The sequence below is a fragment of the Meles meles genome, chromosome 2 (genome assembly GCF_922984935.1).
Source record: "Meles meles chromosome 2, mMelMel3.1 paternal haplotype, whole genome shotgun sequence".
Lineage (NCBI taxonomy): Eukaryota > Metazoa > Chordata > Mammalia > Carnivora > Mustelidae > Meles > Meles meles.
In genome coordinates this window covers 115,855,000-115,871,973 of record NC_060067.1, presented here as the reverse complement: position 1 = coordinate 115,871,973, position 16,974 = coordinate 115,855,000, and the positions used below count along the sequence as shown (strand labels likewise).

Here is a 16,974-nt window from a genome sequence, read left to right as displayed (position 1 = left end):
CTCTGTCCCTTTCTCTCTCTATATTATAAATGCTACAGAAAATCAATGTGCAGTAGTATCAAGATATATGGAGAAGAGTAACATAGTAGTTTTACTACATTTCTTTTATCTCATTACTATGAAGTCCTCACTCAGTAAACAGGCCAATATCTGAAGAGGCTGAGAGTGATTGTAATCACTACTCTAGGGTAAACATGTGTCTAGAAAAATTGTTACTTAATCAACAGTTCTCTCTGCCTGACACATAAATGACTGCTCTTCTATTTCTAATTCCTAGTACTCTCTAAAATTTCTTCTCTTAAGCTAACGCTACAGCAAGCCATTCTCTGATTGCTGTACTATAAATTGACTATTCTCAATGAGGTTGCCTGGGAATCTAGTGATACATTTTTCGAAATTAAAGCTCTGTTAGCTCTTCAGTGATCTCTTTTGCCACATTACTTATAGAAGCTTATTTCAAGTTAGAGCAAGGTTGTCTCACAGTGGTCTGTTTCCTCTATTGTATTTCCAGGTGGAAAGAGGAGCTTATTTGTTTGGATTTTTCATCCACATTCCAGGATACCCTTCTTCTTCCTCTTCAGTTATCAAAATCTAACTCTCATTTATGACCTACTTTATTTTTGTTTCATCAGATATTTGTTAAGCATGGACTGTGTGCCAATAAAAAAATACTTTAAAATGCTACCATTTTTTAAGGGAATTAAGAGTTAATGTGCTTCTTTAGCAAAAAATTCTTTAAGTAGTTCAGGCCAAACTGATCCCACTCACATTAAAATGTGCGCTTTATTTAAATTTAAATAATATTTGCATACTTAATCATTTTTTCTTTTAAATAAATATCTTGCCTATATTTGATCAATATTGAGTAACCTAGACTAAGGCAACTGTAAACTCCTGAAGAATGTGGACACCTTGCATTACTCAGCCTTTGTATTACTTTGGCAACGTCCTTAATAGTTGATTGAATCACTGATTATAGACTTAATCTCTGCATGATTATAATCTTTAGTAATCCATTAACTCAAATTTTATACTTCAGGATCACCCAAGTAAAAGGGTAGAGTTGTGTGAATAAGGGTAATATAAATTACAGTAAAGCATATAACTTCGCTGTTGAAAAGGGACTTTTGCATACATGTTTTCATTTATGATTTGCAAAAACTCCATGAGGCAAATAGGGTATAATGATCACTGTTTGCTTCATAGGTATTTTTGTTGCTAAAAAGCAGTAAGAACATCTTTGGAATGAAATCTTTAAAATTAGGGAGCCTCTCATTATGTTATTACTACTGAGGTAAAACATTTCTTTGTAACTGAAGCATCTAACTCTCATTAAAACAATTTTCATGGATATCATTTATGGGAAGAGTTCAGGGCTGTATGACATAGAAGGTGTTATGAGCTATAAAATATTGCAGGGTTTCACGGAAAGACTAGTGAAGAAAATGTTACCATAAGAAATATTTTTTCCAGAGGTTGCTTCTTTGATAGTAATCCACATGGATCCTAATTTCTTTGTCTTTCTCTTTAAAAGAAAAAAAAAAAAGAAAAAATTATCAGTAATCACATTCTCCTTTTTTGGGGAGCTAGAGATGGAAGAAAAGGCAATCAGTTTAGTGATATATATAGATATTTATATCTATTTATATATCTATTTACATAGTCCATTAGAAGAAAATGTTTCATTACAAATAAATAAATTTTTCTTTGAAAGGGTCATAAACCCTTACACAGTAGAAAAACAAAAAACAAACAAACAAAAAATCCAAAATACCAGGACACTTTAAAACACCCATACTATAGATAAAATCCATCGTACTCCTTTCATTGTATACTTGCAAGAGTATACCAATTCACCAGTGGCACATGAAAACAGGAAAATAAAAATGTCCTTACAATGAATCAAAACAGAAGTATATAAAGACACTTAAAAAAAAAAATAGAAAACCTATTTCTATTTCTAGGCCAAAATGTAAACAATTAAGTTAGAATGTGCCAACTAGAGGAGAAACTGGTCAATAATAGAAATAAGAGAGAGAGAAGCTTTGGTATGGTGTCTCCAGGAAACCATCTCTAATACATGAAGAAACTGAAACCTGAAGAAAGAAAGTGGTTCTTGCCCAAGGCCCAACAATGATTCACATCTGAACCAAGACTAACAAATCAGAATTCCTCACATACAACGTAGGTCTTTATTATAAGCCAACACATTTCCCCATGCTTTTTCTCTGAAAACAACAGTTCCTAGGCAATAGCAGGAGTACAGGAGGCTTGGTTGGTTGGGGGGTTTTTGGTTATTGTTGTTTTCTTCTCTCTTTTTTTTTCCCCATGCTGGTGTCAATGGTTGAAAGTTTGTCACGTCAGCTACTGTTTCAATTTTATGTCTTTCGTTGGAAGAAACATTATCTTTGTATGTTTAAGTGAATTGTACACAAAGAGAATTAGTGTCAGAGATTTCAATGCAGGCCTTTTCAACAGCTTGCATAGTGCTGCTTAAAAAAACATAGAAGAGAAAGGAGTTCACGTGACTTATGCTGTACTTTTCAGGAATTATCTCCTTTCACTTCATAATTGCTGCGAGCAGTGGCCAAGCTAACTATTAAATAGTGTTTCTGACCTTATGCAGTGTTCCATAGCTCTGTAAAGTATGTAGACAGTTTTTTCCCCCAGAAATAGAAATGCTTCTGATACTATGTTGAAAGGCATTATTAGTGAAATTAGAATATAATAACAAACTGCAGATGGTAAAAGATTACTTCCTGGCAAAGAATAAATCCAAGTGCATTTTATGCTAAGTGAAATGTGATTATCCATAAATTGTGATAGTGGTGATCGATTCACAAATGGGTAACTATGATCTAGCTTCTGCTGCCAACCATATGTCTTAATTAGATCAAAATGAAATCACAGATTAAAGATTGAGAAAAAAAATTATTTTACAATGAATTAGAAAATACTATATTAGAAAAATCATATGTTTTAATGCTTGCTGTAATAAATTATAAAAATAGCCATTTTAGTTTATTTAAAAACCAAAATGAATTCTTCCACTTAGTTTAAAATTTTCTAAAACATACATAGTATTAAAAGATGATTTTAATCAAATAAAATCTTAGGCACTTTCAAAATGAATATTTATAGACTAAAGAGGTAAAGGACTGCATTTGATATATTACTACTGGAAACGAATCTCTGAAAAATATCATTTCCGAAGACAAATGAAATGCTCTAATCTATTACATGTACTATCATCTTCATGCTTCTAAGAAATATTTACTGAGTTCTCCTGCATGCCAAGAACATCTGAGTTTAAAAAAGATAGGGATGGTTTAAAAAAGATCTGAGTTTTAAAAAGATAGGGCACAATAGGGGTGCCTAGGTGGTTCAGTAGGTTAAGCCTCTGCCTTAGGCTGGGCTCATGATCTCAGAGTCCTGGGATCAAGTCCCGTATCAGCCTCTCTGCTCAGCAGGGAGCCTGCTTCTCCCTCTCCCACTAACCTTGCTTGTGTTCCCTCTCTGGCTGGCTCTCTCTGTCAAATAAAATCTTAAAAAAATAAAAAAAAAGATGCATAACATCTCTACTTTCATGGAGCTTATATATGCTAGTCCTATCACAAAGGAGTATCAGTATTTCTAGATAGTACACACTGAAAATGCTAAAATATTTTTGTTATGAAGGACAGTTCTTCTCACTTTCCCCATCTTACTATTGTCAACACCACATAGGGTTCTTCTTTATCAACAGGAGTAAACGGTTTCTGAGAAATAGGTAAACTGTGAGTAACACTGAAGTGAACTACTAAGGCTGAAAGACCATTTGTAGTGTACCTAAGCTATCTTCCACCACATCCGCTTTGGAGAAAAGAGCTATAATGTTTATTCAATTATTCATTGATTCAGTGTATATTCATTGAATACCTGCAATAGACCGGTGTCTGTTCTAGGTTTATCTAAAACCTAGATAAAGCATTGAATAAAACAGACAAAATTCCTGCTCTGATGTAGTTTCTATTTTAGTGGGGAAGAAAGAGTAAAATTAAAGAAACAAACGTATATAAAGTCAAGTCAGATAATTATAAATGTTAAGAAAAAATAAAGTAGGTCATGAGATAGTAGCAGGGATATATAGAATGAGGGGCTGTAAGGGCAGAAACCTAGCATGAGGGAACAGGATGAAGGTATGTATGGGTCAAAAGTACCCAGACAGAAGAAATACAGAGAAAAGAGGGTGCGTGGAAAAATGAGACTATTGTGGCTAAAGTAGACAGAACAAGGCCAAAGGCAATAGTTCACACCAGAATTATGGCCAGTATGAGCTTAGAGAAGGCCTACCAACCATGATAAGAAAGTTCCCATGGAGAATGAGTTCTCTTCTTATAATGTGTGTGCCTGAATGACATTGCTATCAAGAAATAAAATATCAGTAAACTAAGTAAAACCATTCATGGTGATATTTAGAAATACAGCACTGGAAAAGGTAGTGTTTAATCCAGAAGACTGCCATGTAAAGAGGTAATGGTCATGTTGTAGGCACTTACACAATGTTATCGGAATGGTCAAAGAGTGATTGGACATTTCACTTCTGCTTGCGATGCAAAAAGGTGCAAAAAATATTTGTTCCCACCATAAAAATGAGGAAAAAAAGGAGAAGTGAAAAAATCATCAAAATCATAATTTTTTTCATGCCATAACATTTCTCCAAGTAACCAAAGAAACCAAAATCTAAGGAGGGGCAAGCTTCTTCAAGGACAAGCAAAACACAAAAACAGCCTGGACTTTGACAAAATACAGGAGAAGGAGTTTTTTACCTTCCACACAGGCTGGGGGAAATCACTTGGAATTTTTATGAATTTGTAGAAGCCACATGTGAGCTATTCTGTTTAGAATAGCTGGGGATCCCAGACACGAGGGGCAGTTCATACTCACTTATAAATTATTGCCATGGCCCTCCATTGAGTGCTAGTAAGAAAGTTGGGGTCAGCATGGTATCAGATGCAGCTCCCCTCAGTGGTGAAGGCAGGCTGTCGGCTAGCTGGCTGGCTGTAGGGAAGCGGGTACAGTATCTCTGTCACTTATCTAGCCTTTATCACCAACAAAGCAAAAGTCTTAAGATGTTGAGTAAAAGAAAAAAACCCGGAGATGCTTGCTATGATCCATTGCTGTTGATGCACTGGTCAAAGCAGAAGCTTGCTACCTCTCTACCCATAAAAAGCATCTTGACTTGTTAATTTTAGCCATTCTGACTGGTCCAACCACTCTGGAAAACAGCATGGAGGTTCCTCAAAATGTTGAAAATAGAACTACCCTATGACCCAGCAATTGCACTACTGGGTATTTACCCTAAAGATACAAACATAGTGATCCGAAGGGGCACATGTACCCGAATGTTTATAGCAGCAATGTCTACAATAGCCAGACTATGGAAAGAACCTAGATGTCCATCAACAGATGAATGGATCAAGAAGATGTGGTATATATACACAATGGAATACTATGCAGCCATCAAAAGAAATGAAATCTTGCCATTTGCGACGACGTGGATGGAACTAGAGCGTATCATGCTTAGTGAAATAAGTCAATCGGAGAAAGACAACTATCATATGATCTCCCTGATATGAGGACATGGAGAAGCAACATGGGGGGGTAGGGGGATAGGAGAAGAATAAATGAAACAAGATGGGATTGGGAGGGAGACAAACCATAAATGACTCTTAATCTCACAAAACAAACTGGGGGTTGCTTGGGGGAGGTGGGATTGGGAGAGGGGGAGCGGGCTATGGACATTGGGGAGGGGAAGCGAACCATAAGAGACTATGGACTCTGAAAAACAACCTGAGGGTTTTGAAGGGTCAGGGGTGGGAGGTTGGGGGAACAGGTGGTGGGTGATGGGGAGGGCACATTTTGCATGGAGCACTGGGTGTTGTGCAAAAAGAATGAATACTGTTACGCTGAAAAAATAAATAAATAAATAAAAAGGGAAAAAAAAATTAAAAAAAAAAAAAAAAAAAGCATCTTGGATCCAGCATCTTTTACAAATATCAAGCAGAGGTCTGCTCATTCAGGGAAGCAGAAAACTGTCTCTTGACCCACCATAAAAGATAAAAAGTAGTGTTTATCTATCAGAGATGTGGGGCAGCAACGTTGGGGAACGTCTACCTTCAAGGCCAGCTTCCAAGGGCTGGCTGAGGCTGAGGCTGCCGGTGGGCCACGCCAGCAAAGACCTACTGCTGAGTAACCTGGCCATCTCCCACAGGGGCTGGGTCCAGGACACAAGGGATTCCACTGCGGTATGTCTGAGAAGGAGCCCTCGAAAGCAAAGGGAGGTGCAGAACACTGAGGAAAATCTGGGAACGCAGGCCCCATTCTAAATACAAAGTAACAACAACCCCCTGCGAGAGAAGTTTGAAGCTTATGGTGCTTTGCACATAGTGAAGACAACAAAGACACTGCATATCGAGATCAGTTCCCGGGTAGATTAACTCACCCACACGCTGGCAGCCTGAGAGGAGGAAAAATGAACCAATGTATTCTATTTACCTCAATTTCTGCTAGCCAATAGTCCATCTAAAATAAGGAGACAGACACAAAAACGCAAGAAAAAAAATCGTTTTTTAAAACATGACAAAAATAGACTGAGCTGTATCCCAGATGTTGGAACTATCAAACAAAAACTACAAAAATAACTATGGTTAGCTATGCCTGCCGGGTAGGTGAATAACATAAATGAATAATAGGTAAAGTTCAGCAGAAAAAGAGTAAACTAAAGCAAAGTACTTAAAGGGAATTTATAGGACTAAGTATATTAGAAAATATAAAGGTCTAAATTTGACCTTAGGCTTCTGCCTTAAAAAAATAAGAGTGAAGTAAACTAAAATTAAGCAGAAGAAAGGAAATTACAAAGAGCAGAGTGGAAATCAGTGAAATAGGAAACTAAGAAACAACATAAAAAACAATAACAAATGTCCATAACCCCCTCGCCCCAGCAACCCCCAGTTTGTTTTGTGAGATTAAGAGTCATTTATGGTTTGTCTCCCTCCCGATCCCATCTTGTTTCATTTATTCTTGGGGAGGGTATGTGCTATCGTGAGTGCTGTGAAGTGTGTAAACCTGGCGATTCACAGACCTGTACCCCTGGGGATAAAAATACATTATATGTTTATAAAAAAAAAAAAAAAAATTGGAAGGGGAGGTGAACCATAAGAGACTATGGACTCTGAAAAACAACCTGAGGGTTTTGAAGGGTCGGGGGTGGGAGGTTGGGGGAACAGGTGGTGGGTAACAGGGAGGGCACGTATTGCATGGAGCACTGGGTGTTGTGCAAAAACAATGAATACTGTTATGCTGAAAAAAATAAATTAAAAAAAAACAGTAACAAAAATCAATGAAACCAAAAGCTGTTTCTTTGAGAAAGTGAATAAAATTGATAAACCTCTAGCCAGACCGATTAGGAACAACAGACGATACAGATTACCAGTATCAAGGTGAGAGGCAACATCATTACAGATTCTACAGATATTAAAAGAATTATAAGGGATTATCATGAGCACCTGTATGCCAATAAATTTGGCAATTTAGATGAAAGGGACAAATTCCTTGGAGGATACAAACTACCAAAGTTCATGCAAAAGAATTTAAATAAGCTAAATATCCTTGTTTCTATTTATAAAAGTGTTTTTATAGTTAAAAACCTTCTCACAGCTGAAATTCCACACCCAAAAAGTCTGACTGGTGAGTTCTACCAAAGACTTAAGGGAGAAATAACACTAACTATGTGCCGACCCTTCCAGAAAACGGAATAAATATGACTGCCTTCCAACTCATTTACTGAGGGCAGCATTAACTTTGCAAGGACATTCTAACATTTATAAACAATCAATTAAATTTTCATATGAGAAGACCAAGAAGAAAAATCCATGTGACCATTTCCATAGATGCAGAAAACCTTTGACAAAAATTCAGTATCCATCCCTGACAAAAACTCTTAGCAAACTGGGAATAGAAGGGAACTTTCTCAACTTCATATACAACCTGGTTAAAAAATAAATAAATAAACAAATAAAATTACAGATAGGTCATACTTAATCGTCAAAGATTGAATTGTTTCCCTCTAAGATCAGGAACAAGGGAAGGCTGGCTGCTCTTACCATGTCTATTCGGCATTGTTCTGTACTAGGCAGTGCTATAAGATATGAAAGGAAATAAAAGTCATGCAGATCGGAAAGGAAGAGGTGCAACTGCCTTTCTTTTTTTCTTTTGAAAATGATGTGATTGTCTATGTAGACAATACTATAGAATCTACAAAATAGGACACTAGAACTAAAGTGCGTTTAATGAGATTCATAACACAAAATCAATATGTAATAATCTGATGTATTTCTATATTCTAGCAATAAAAATTAGAAATTAAAATTAAAAAGTACTATTTACAAGAGAACATACATACATAAAATCCTTAGTAATAAATACGACAAAAGAAGTGAAAAATCTCATTCATCAAATACTCCAAAATACCTTTTAAAAAAATTTTAAATTTTAAAAAGACTATGTTAAATGAAGGTATATACCACACTCAGGAACCAGAAGAAGCAGTATTGTTAAGATGTCAAAAAATAATACTTTGCATAAGCACTAGACCATTGACAAAATAATATAATGCAAGTATAAATAGCGTGGTGGTAAGGGAGCAAGTGGAATGGCGGAAGCTGTGGTGGCAAGGGATGGGAGCTGGAGGTAAGCATGAAAATGTAGGCTGGGTGGGGCGCCTGAATGGCTCAGTTGTTAAGCATCTGCCTTCAGCTCAAGTCATGATCTCAGAGTCCTGGGACTGGAGTTCCTCATCAGGCTCCCTGCCTGGTGGGAATTTGCTTCTTCCTCTCCCACTCCCCCTGCTTGTGTTTCCTCTCTTGCTGTGTCTCTCGCTCTCAAATAAATAAATAAAATCTTAAAAAAAAAAAAAAAGAAAAAAAGAAAAAAGAAAGAAAGACAAGACAAGCCAAGACTGGGACTAAGACATTAAGGGTTTTGTGTGCCACGCTGAGAGTTTAGGCTTTTTTCTGGTAGAATTTGGAAGTTATTGGTAGTTTTATCTGTTTTCAACTTCCAATTTTGAAGTAGTTTTAGATCTATAGAACAATTGCAAAAATAGTGCAGAGTTTCCTTATATTCCTCACCCCACTTCTCCTAATATTAGCATATTATGTAACCATACTATAATTATCAAGCACAGTCAGTTAACATTGGTTCAATATCATTAACTGAACTATAAACCTTATTCAAAATTCACCAATTTTTTTAATACTTTTTTTTTTCCTGTTCCAGGATCTTATTCAGGATCCTATATTAACATTGAATTGTCATTTTTCTTTAGTGTCACCATTCTGTAATATTGTCAGTATTTTATTAATGGCCTTTAAAACACAGAAATAACATAATGAGAATTTTAAAAAATCGATATCCTTGTTTACAATGTAGAAGACTGGAGAACATTTAAGCTGGCGGGGCTAGGAAATCATACCAGCTGGGAGACAGGTTTCAGTAATTGGGTTAGTAGTGATATGGATTGAAGTAAAGGACTGACAGTGACTATTTCAAGAAGAGAGTAGTTTTGAGAAATACTTAGGAGGTGGAATTAACAATATGAGTCAACCAAAGTTTGATGTGAAGGAGTATGGAGTCCAAGAGAGAGGAATAATTGAAGATGACTTCTGAGTTTTGGCTTTGATATTGTGGATAAATGGCAATAACTGCAGGAGCATTTTATCTCTGCTTTTGCTTTGTCATTCTGCCTTCCTCTTACACGAACATAAACACACACATCCTCTTATCTTTTTCTACCATGATCTTACTCTTATTTTTACAAGATAAAATTTGCTAGAGTACATTAAATATTCTGTCACTCATCTTGCAAGAATCAGTTCTAATTCCAAGACGTGCCATATTATAAAAGAATAATAAGTTTAATAACTAGAATTTCCATAAAATGATGGAAAAAAATTTTGAAGACAAACATAAAGAATGATATGGATCATCATTCTTGTCACAATAATGTTTAATTCTCACTCTTTGCTGGCTGGGATTATGCAGATAAAGATCAGATATCACCCGTATCAACTACAACAACATTCTGTGCTCATCTAGTTTCCTAAATTCTTATTACTGTATCTTTCATCAGCTGATGATCAGCTGCAGGGTATAGGATAGGGAAAATGTTGTTTTAGATAAACTGATCATAAGTCTGGAGGCTGTGGGGAAAAGCCTTTTTAAACATGGGTGAAGGAAAATATATCTGGCAGTAAAAGACTGACAAATCTGATTACATAATAATTTTAAGACTTTTTAAGAGCTATATAAATTATACATAAATTTAAATTATAAGAAGAGGTAAAGGCAGTTATTTAACATACAAATACCAGATAAGGGGTCGGTACTGAAAATATGTAAAGCTCTCCTTCAAATGACCACAGTACAAACAAACCCAGGCAGGGTTCCTATTTCCAGACTGCCCCTGCATTCTCATCTTGCTGCATTCTCTAGCATGCTCTCTGCACTCCAGCTACCTAGCTCTTTTCGCCCTCCTGTAGCCCATGCTCTTTCTGCCACAGAACGTTTGCACATTCTCTTTCTTCTGTTTGGAAGTATTTTCTTCACCCTTTTCCATCAAAGTAACGTCTCTTCACCTAATTAGTCCTACTTATCCTTCAGAATGCAGCTCCAGACTCACTTCTGCACAAAAGGCTTTCCCAACCCATAGTTTAGGAAAAGTGCTTTGGGCTGTCAGAATAATGACCCTTGTTGGCCTACCAACTGCTCAGGATATCGTTATACATTCATTTGAATATGTTTTGCCTCTCCCATTGTATATTGGCCTATTTTTGACTACCCTGCGTCCTAAGTACCAGGCTCTTGCCTGATACAGTATGTGTATTTTATATTTGTAACATATAAATGTATATGTACATAGGTGTGTTCATCGCAGAATTGTTACTGACATTAAAAGGGAGGAGACTAATTGGAATTTCCATAAATAGAAGCCTATGAAAATATGTAGCTGGAAGGTAGAGTAAACATAAAAATCTACATTCCAGCCCTCTCTCCACTGCTTACTGGAAATGTAAGAATGAGCCTCAAATTAGTGTTAAATAAATGAGGATAGGAATTTTATCTAATATAGTCATGTACTGGTAAAGTAATCAAGTGCAAATAAAAACACTTTATAAAATCCAAACCGCTATACAAAGATAGATATTTTCTCATTTTTTTTCTATTTTGTCATTATTTTTATCATTTTTATCACATCGGTGTTAGAGGAATCACTTTAAGGATTGATCGAAACTATACTCAATACCATGTAAATTCTTCTTAATAGTTTGTTTCACCCTTGTTAAATTTTCTGTGTATACTCTTTCTATTTGGAGCTGAAACATTATAAGTTTATGCCTTAACCCTTGTTAAATTTTCTGTGTATACTCTTTCTATTTGGAGCTGAAACATTATAAGTTTATGCCTTAATGCCAAACACAAAGGGAAAAAGAGAAAATGGTATCGTAATTATTCTTTTCTCTTTTACATCCAGGAGGCTGAAATATCCTGAATCTTATAGTAAGTTAAGTGACTTAGACCTTTTTATATGTGACTTTGTGTTTGAAAACTGAGTTTTTAGTTCTCTGTGGCCCAGAATTAAAGTCTGTGCTAGATGTGAATCTCAGCTCTGCCACTTAATAATCGTGTGAATTTGGAGAATGCATTCAAGTTCACTTAACCAGTTTCTTACTTGAAAATGACAACAATAATAGCTCTTCTGCATAGAGTTGTTATGAAATGTATATGGAAAAATACAATGACTTATAATAGGTGTTAGGTTAAATGTTTAGTCCATGTCAGGCTTAGATCACAAATGAGAGATTCATGCTGGCTCTAAGTGAATAAAAAGGTAGTCGACTGAAAATTATCCAGTTGAACTCATTGGATGGCTGGTAATCAACCATTTTAGCCATTTATATTCCTTTAAAGAAGAAATTAAGTCCCAATGTTTTAATTATAATTAAATGATTTTTTTCCTGTAGTTTCAATTCCTAAGTAGATAATTATGATTAAATTGGACCTTGTAACACTATTTATATAGAAAGACCTCTTTATTTAGAAAAATTTGTTCCAAATTATTATGTTTTTGGCAAACTACTTGATGATGTGTCAAATAAACTCTATTTTTTTATAGCCACCTCTAAGATGGTTGCTAAAAGTCATATTTGCAAATAATGTTAAATGTCTGTATAGGCTGAATGTTTTGTGTTACTATATTCTTACAAGTATGAAAGCAAATGTCGGTGCTTTTTGGTAGTTCAAAAAGAGAAGAAAGCAATTATCAACAGTGGGCTTGTGACTCATTAATGAATTAAAGAGAAAAAAAGAAGTTAAATTAAATCCAGCTTTTGTAGAAAGAATACAAATCTTTCTCATCTGCCATGGAAGTTTACCTTATTTTCTCATTTCTAAGAGTTCACTGATTATAACATTCAATATTGATTAGCAATTTTTTTCAAGAAAAATAATCCAGCATATTAAATGTATTGATCAATTTTAAAACAGGCCTTGATTTCAGATATTGCAAAATACATAAGCTACACACATTTTAGAATGGTGGAAATTTGGTACTCTTTATTTGAATTGGAGGAATTTGAAAGAATGAAGACTCATTCCAAGAATAAACTTCTTGGTTTATTATTAGAAATAAAATGGAGACAAGGATGACTTTTGGGGGTACAATAATTCTTATTAACTCTTTGTACTTCTTTTCTTATACCTCACCCCCACTTGTGAATTAAAAGAATTAGAAAAATAGGGAAATTCCACTCCCCAGTTATGGCCATCTTGTCAACAATATCACTGTTAAAAAAAAAAAAAGTAAGAGAAATTCAATAAATATTAGATGTTCTGCAACAATCACATTAAAGAATATTGCAGTTACAGTCCACCAGAGTCATGTTTTCCCGAAAGGGTCACACATCAGAACTACTCAGATAATCCATCATAATGCAAATACATGACCACTAGCCTGTGATGAATAAAGTAGGACTTCTAGGAGTAGACTTAGTCATCTGTATTTTTCTTAAATCTCCACTTTGAATTCTGATACAGAATTCAGAGATTTTGAAAACACTATGGTGAATAGATTGGGAGATCTTTGACAGTGGAATCCGTCTGTGCACTCTCTGATCTCCAAAGAAGTTCCTGGCTCATGGTTAAAAGTTGATAAATGTCTGTTGTAGAACAAATGTATGAAAGCAATGTGCTAAGGTCCTGATGTGATTTAAAATCACTGAAAGAGGTTATATCAGGACAAATCGGTCAATACAAATGAGTTAGAAAATATATCACTGAGAATAAATGTATTCAAAAAGGTGGTGCTATCCAAAAAAATGTCATTGAGTTCTCCTTGAGAATTCAGTAATAGGTAACCAATTTCAAGACCCTTTATAGATTTTACTTTTAATCCCATTTTATTTAATAAGAAAAATAAGACTTAAACTGATTAGTTTCAGAGATTAAAAAAAAAAGAGTGTACATGAACATCATTTAACTTAAATTTACACATTTATACAGAGAACTTCATTTTCATAGCTGCTGAGTGACCCAAATGGGTGAAAGTGTTGCTAATTGCACTTGCTATTAAAAGAAGGGTGGGGAGTAGAGGAGGAGGGAAGGAAGAGAGGGAGGGGAGAAAAGGGGTGCTTCCAGCAATGAGTACATGCTTCAGACATCTTCAATAGTGTTAAAGGCGCAGATAGCTGGAGTCACAAAAGCAGCAAGAGGTTCAATATACTCAGTGTTTGGAAGTGCGTATGTACATGTATACATAAAATAAATCACAGGAGTTGAAATAATAGTTGGAAAGAAATATGCTATTGAGAAGTCTTTGTTTTAGATTCTTATAATAAAAAGGTGGTGGATACCCATAAAAAAACACACTCTGGTCTTGCAAATTCAGTTTCACACTACCTAATAACTGAAGAAGGCACTGTATGGAATGAAAAGTCTAAATAATGTGGTTTCCAAACAGTCAATATGTGGAATTCTTGTAGCAAAATGTAGATTGCCTCACTAATCTTTGTTTCTGTTTTTGGAGTAGCCCTTCATTTCCTCAAATCTCTCTTTTGCTGCCATGAGTTATAATCTCTTTTTTTATGCTTATCTTTATATAGGACCCTATAAAGGGTCAACCTCCAGAGCATATAAACATGTATCTTCTCTTCTTCAACCAACATTTTATATTGGTAAAATGGGACAAAATGGGTGTCAAATAGCTCCTTGATAGGTTGCTTTGTAGACCCATTCATATATGTGCCCAACCAGCACTGTGTTTTGGGTCAACCAGTTTCAATTCATTTTAGGCATATGGGCTCTTCCTTTTCTTCTTAGTGGATCAACCTGTTTTTACCAAACTTGACAATAGACAATCTCCAATTGAGCTTTTGCGTATGGAGACCTGTCTATCTTTTCTTCACCACACAAGATTTTAAGGTTACCAGTATCATTCACTGACTATGGTGAAAAGCATTTTGGATGATGAGTTAGAGTCCTGGATCTTCTCTTTATTTCTATTTATTTTAAGGATCTTCTATTTATTTTACCCTATGTTTTCTTAACAACTGTGAACAACAGAAGGTTGAGCACTATATATGGGATACAAGTCTAAGACTTGCAGGCTACTACTTCTCCCAGTCTCTTCCTATGAGAAACCTAACACCGTGATTTTGGTAATCTTTCTTTTTGAGTCTCAAAATCTTTCTCAAACTAGTGTTCCAGGTTGCCAGCTAACCAACCCAGTCACAGATAGCATAGCAGTTAAAGATGATTTTCCAGCCCTGGACTACCTAATTTCTAAATTACCTTTCAGATTTAATATTACATGGTTTTCTGATTGCAATTTTTGAGGATTCCTATATTGATTTTATAGAGAGTTCATTCTTGCTTATATATGTAACAGGATAGATGACACCAAATACTAATAAAAGTAATACATTTGTTTATATAATAATAGCAATTGTTTCTAGTACTTGCTCAGTTTGTGTTCTTACTAATAGAGGTTAATAGGAAGTAACATAGTTGGTTTGAAGAAATCACAGAATATGTACTAAAGCAAATTTATATATGATAAATAACAATTTATATATGACTCCAGAGTTTTTCTTTTTAAATATGAAAATTAAAATAGGCAATTTTCATATGTGACAGCATATAATACTTACACTGAATTCTCTCATCTCAGCTTCTATACTTAAACTTTATTGTTCTTATGATGGATTTATGTAAACTGTTGCATTTATTTGATCATTTTAAATTACTGTAATCTAAACATGAAATTCAGTTCTGTAAACAAGATGGGATTGGGAGGGAGACAAACCATAAATGACTCTTAATCTCACAAAACAAACTGGGGGTTGCTGGGGGGAGGTGGGATTGGGAGAGGGGGAGCGGGCTATGGACATTGGGGAGGGGAGGCGAACCATAAGAGACTATGGACTCTGAAAAACAACCTGAGGGTTTTGAAGGGTCAGGGGTGGGAGGTTGGGAGAACAGGTGGTGGGTGATGGGGAGGGCACGTTTTGCATGGAGCACTGGGTGTTGTGCAAAAAGAATGAATACTGTTACGCTGAAAAAATAAATAAATAAATAAAAAGGGAAAAAAAAATAAAATAAAATAAAAAGTGAATTCCTATTTGCTTATATAAATCAGTAATGGTCTTATTTCCTACTATGAAGCGGCAAACTTTTGACCAGTGTTTTTGCCTAAATCCATTAAAATTATAACTATAAATTCATACTGCTTTTATAAATGTTGAATTCACAAATATGATTAGGTTCTATGATTTGTACTGAAACTTCAACCTCTGTCAGTTATGACCTAAGAAGCATTCATCCCTGACTCTACCTTTCAAATTCATTTGAAATTGTATAACCTGTCTTATGCTTGAAAATAATGTCCCTGATTATTACTAATTTATTTTGTATGTACTGGTTGGCTTAAAATTAATCATAATCCATTTATTTGGTGTTTATATGCATGTCATGTGTATAGTACTTCTAAGCTTGCCCTTTGTCAGCCCTCATTAGCTGGCCAGTTAATAACATGGAGTTACTTCTCATGTAACTTTGTTTTTGATTTTTTTTTAAAAACTCTGCAAAACAGATTATAATAATATATATAGAGAGAATATTATACCTACAATGCCTAAAATCTAGAATAATGCCTGGACCAATCATAATAACTGGCCTTCTCAAATAAAATTTATTTTACCTTGATTCCATCTGAATTTACTTTTGATTTTCTTTCTAATCTCTTGCCTTCAGAGATTGGCATTATGAGATCACTAAGATATCTTAATCTTATTAAGACTTATTAAGAGTTAAGACTTATTAGGGGGCACCTGGCTGGCTCTGTCAGTAGAGCATGCTACCCTTGATCTCAGGGATGTGAGTTCAAGTCCCACATTGGGCACGGAGATCACTTTTAAAAAAGAGAGAGAAAATTAAGACTTATTAACTCTGTTTTTTCTATATATCTTATGTCTTGATACGTACTTATAATTTATATCTGAGCCAGTTTTAAATGTTTTGAAGTAAACATATATGCATACACAGAATAGTTAAAGTGAAATTAAAACACAGATAATAAATCACATAAAAAAGATTAGAATTGTTCAACTAGAAGCCAGAATGAGACAATTGTTGAAACTCAGTATTTGATTTGACCATGAGTTTTCTGACTGCCAAGGAAAAGAACAAAAAACATTTTCATTTTTCCTGTTTAATAAGAAAGAGTGTCATTAGACTTTTAGATACCAAAATGGCTGTTTTCTGTAGCCAGAAATTCCTTACTTAAGCCTTTCATCTTCCTTTTATTCTTTCACTAATTTACATATTATCTGCTTTTTGAAACCTTGTATTACATACTCAGTGAGGAATTATCTTTTCTCT

The 16,974-nt window shown here is 34.9% G+C and overlaps 1 protein-coding gene across 4 annotated transcripts in view; it reads left to right on the top strand.

Moving 5' to 3' along the window:
* The window catches only part of GRID2 (glutamate ionotropic receptor delta type subunit 2), a 1,534,703-nt gene that overhangs the window by 797,354 nt on the left and 720,375 nt on the right, over positions 1–16,974 (top strand). The gene's annotated exons all lie outside the window — the stretch shown is intronic.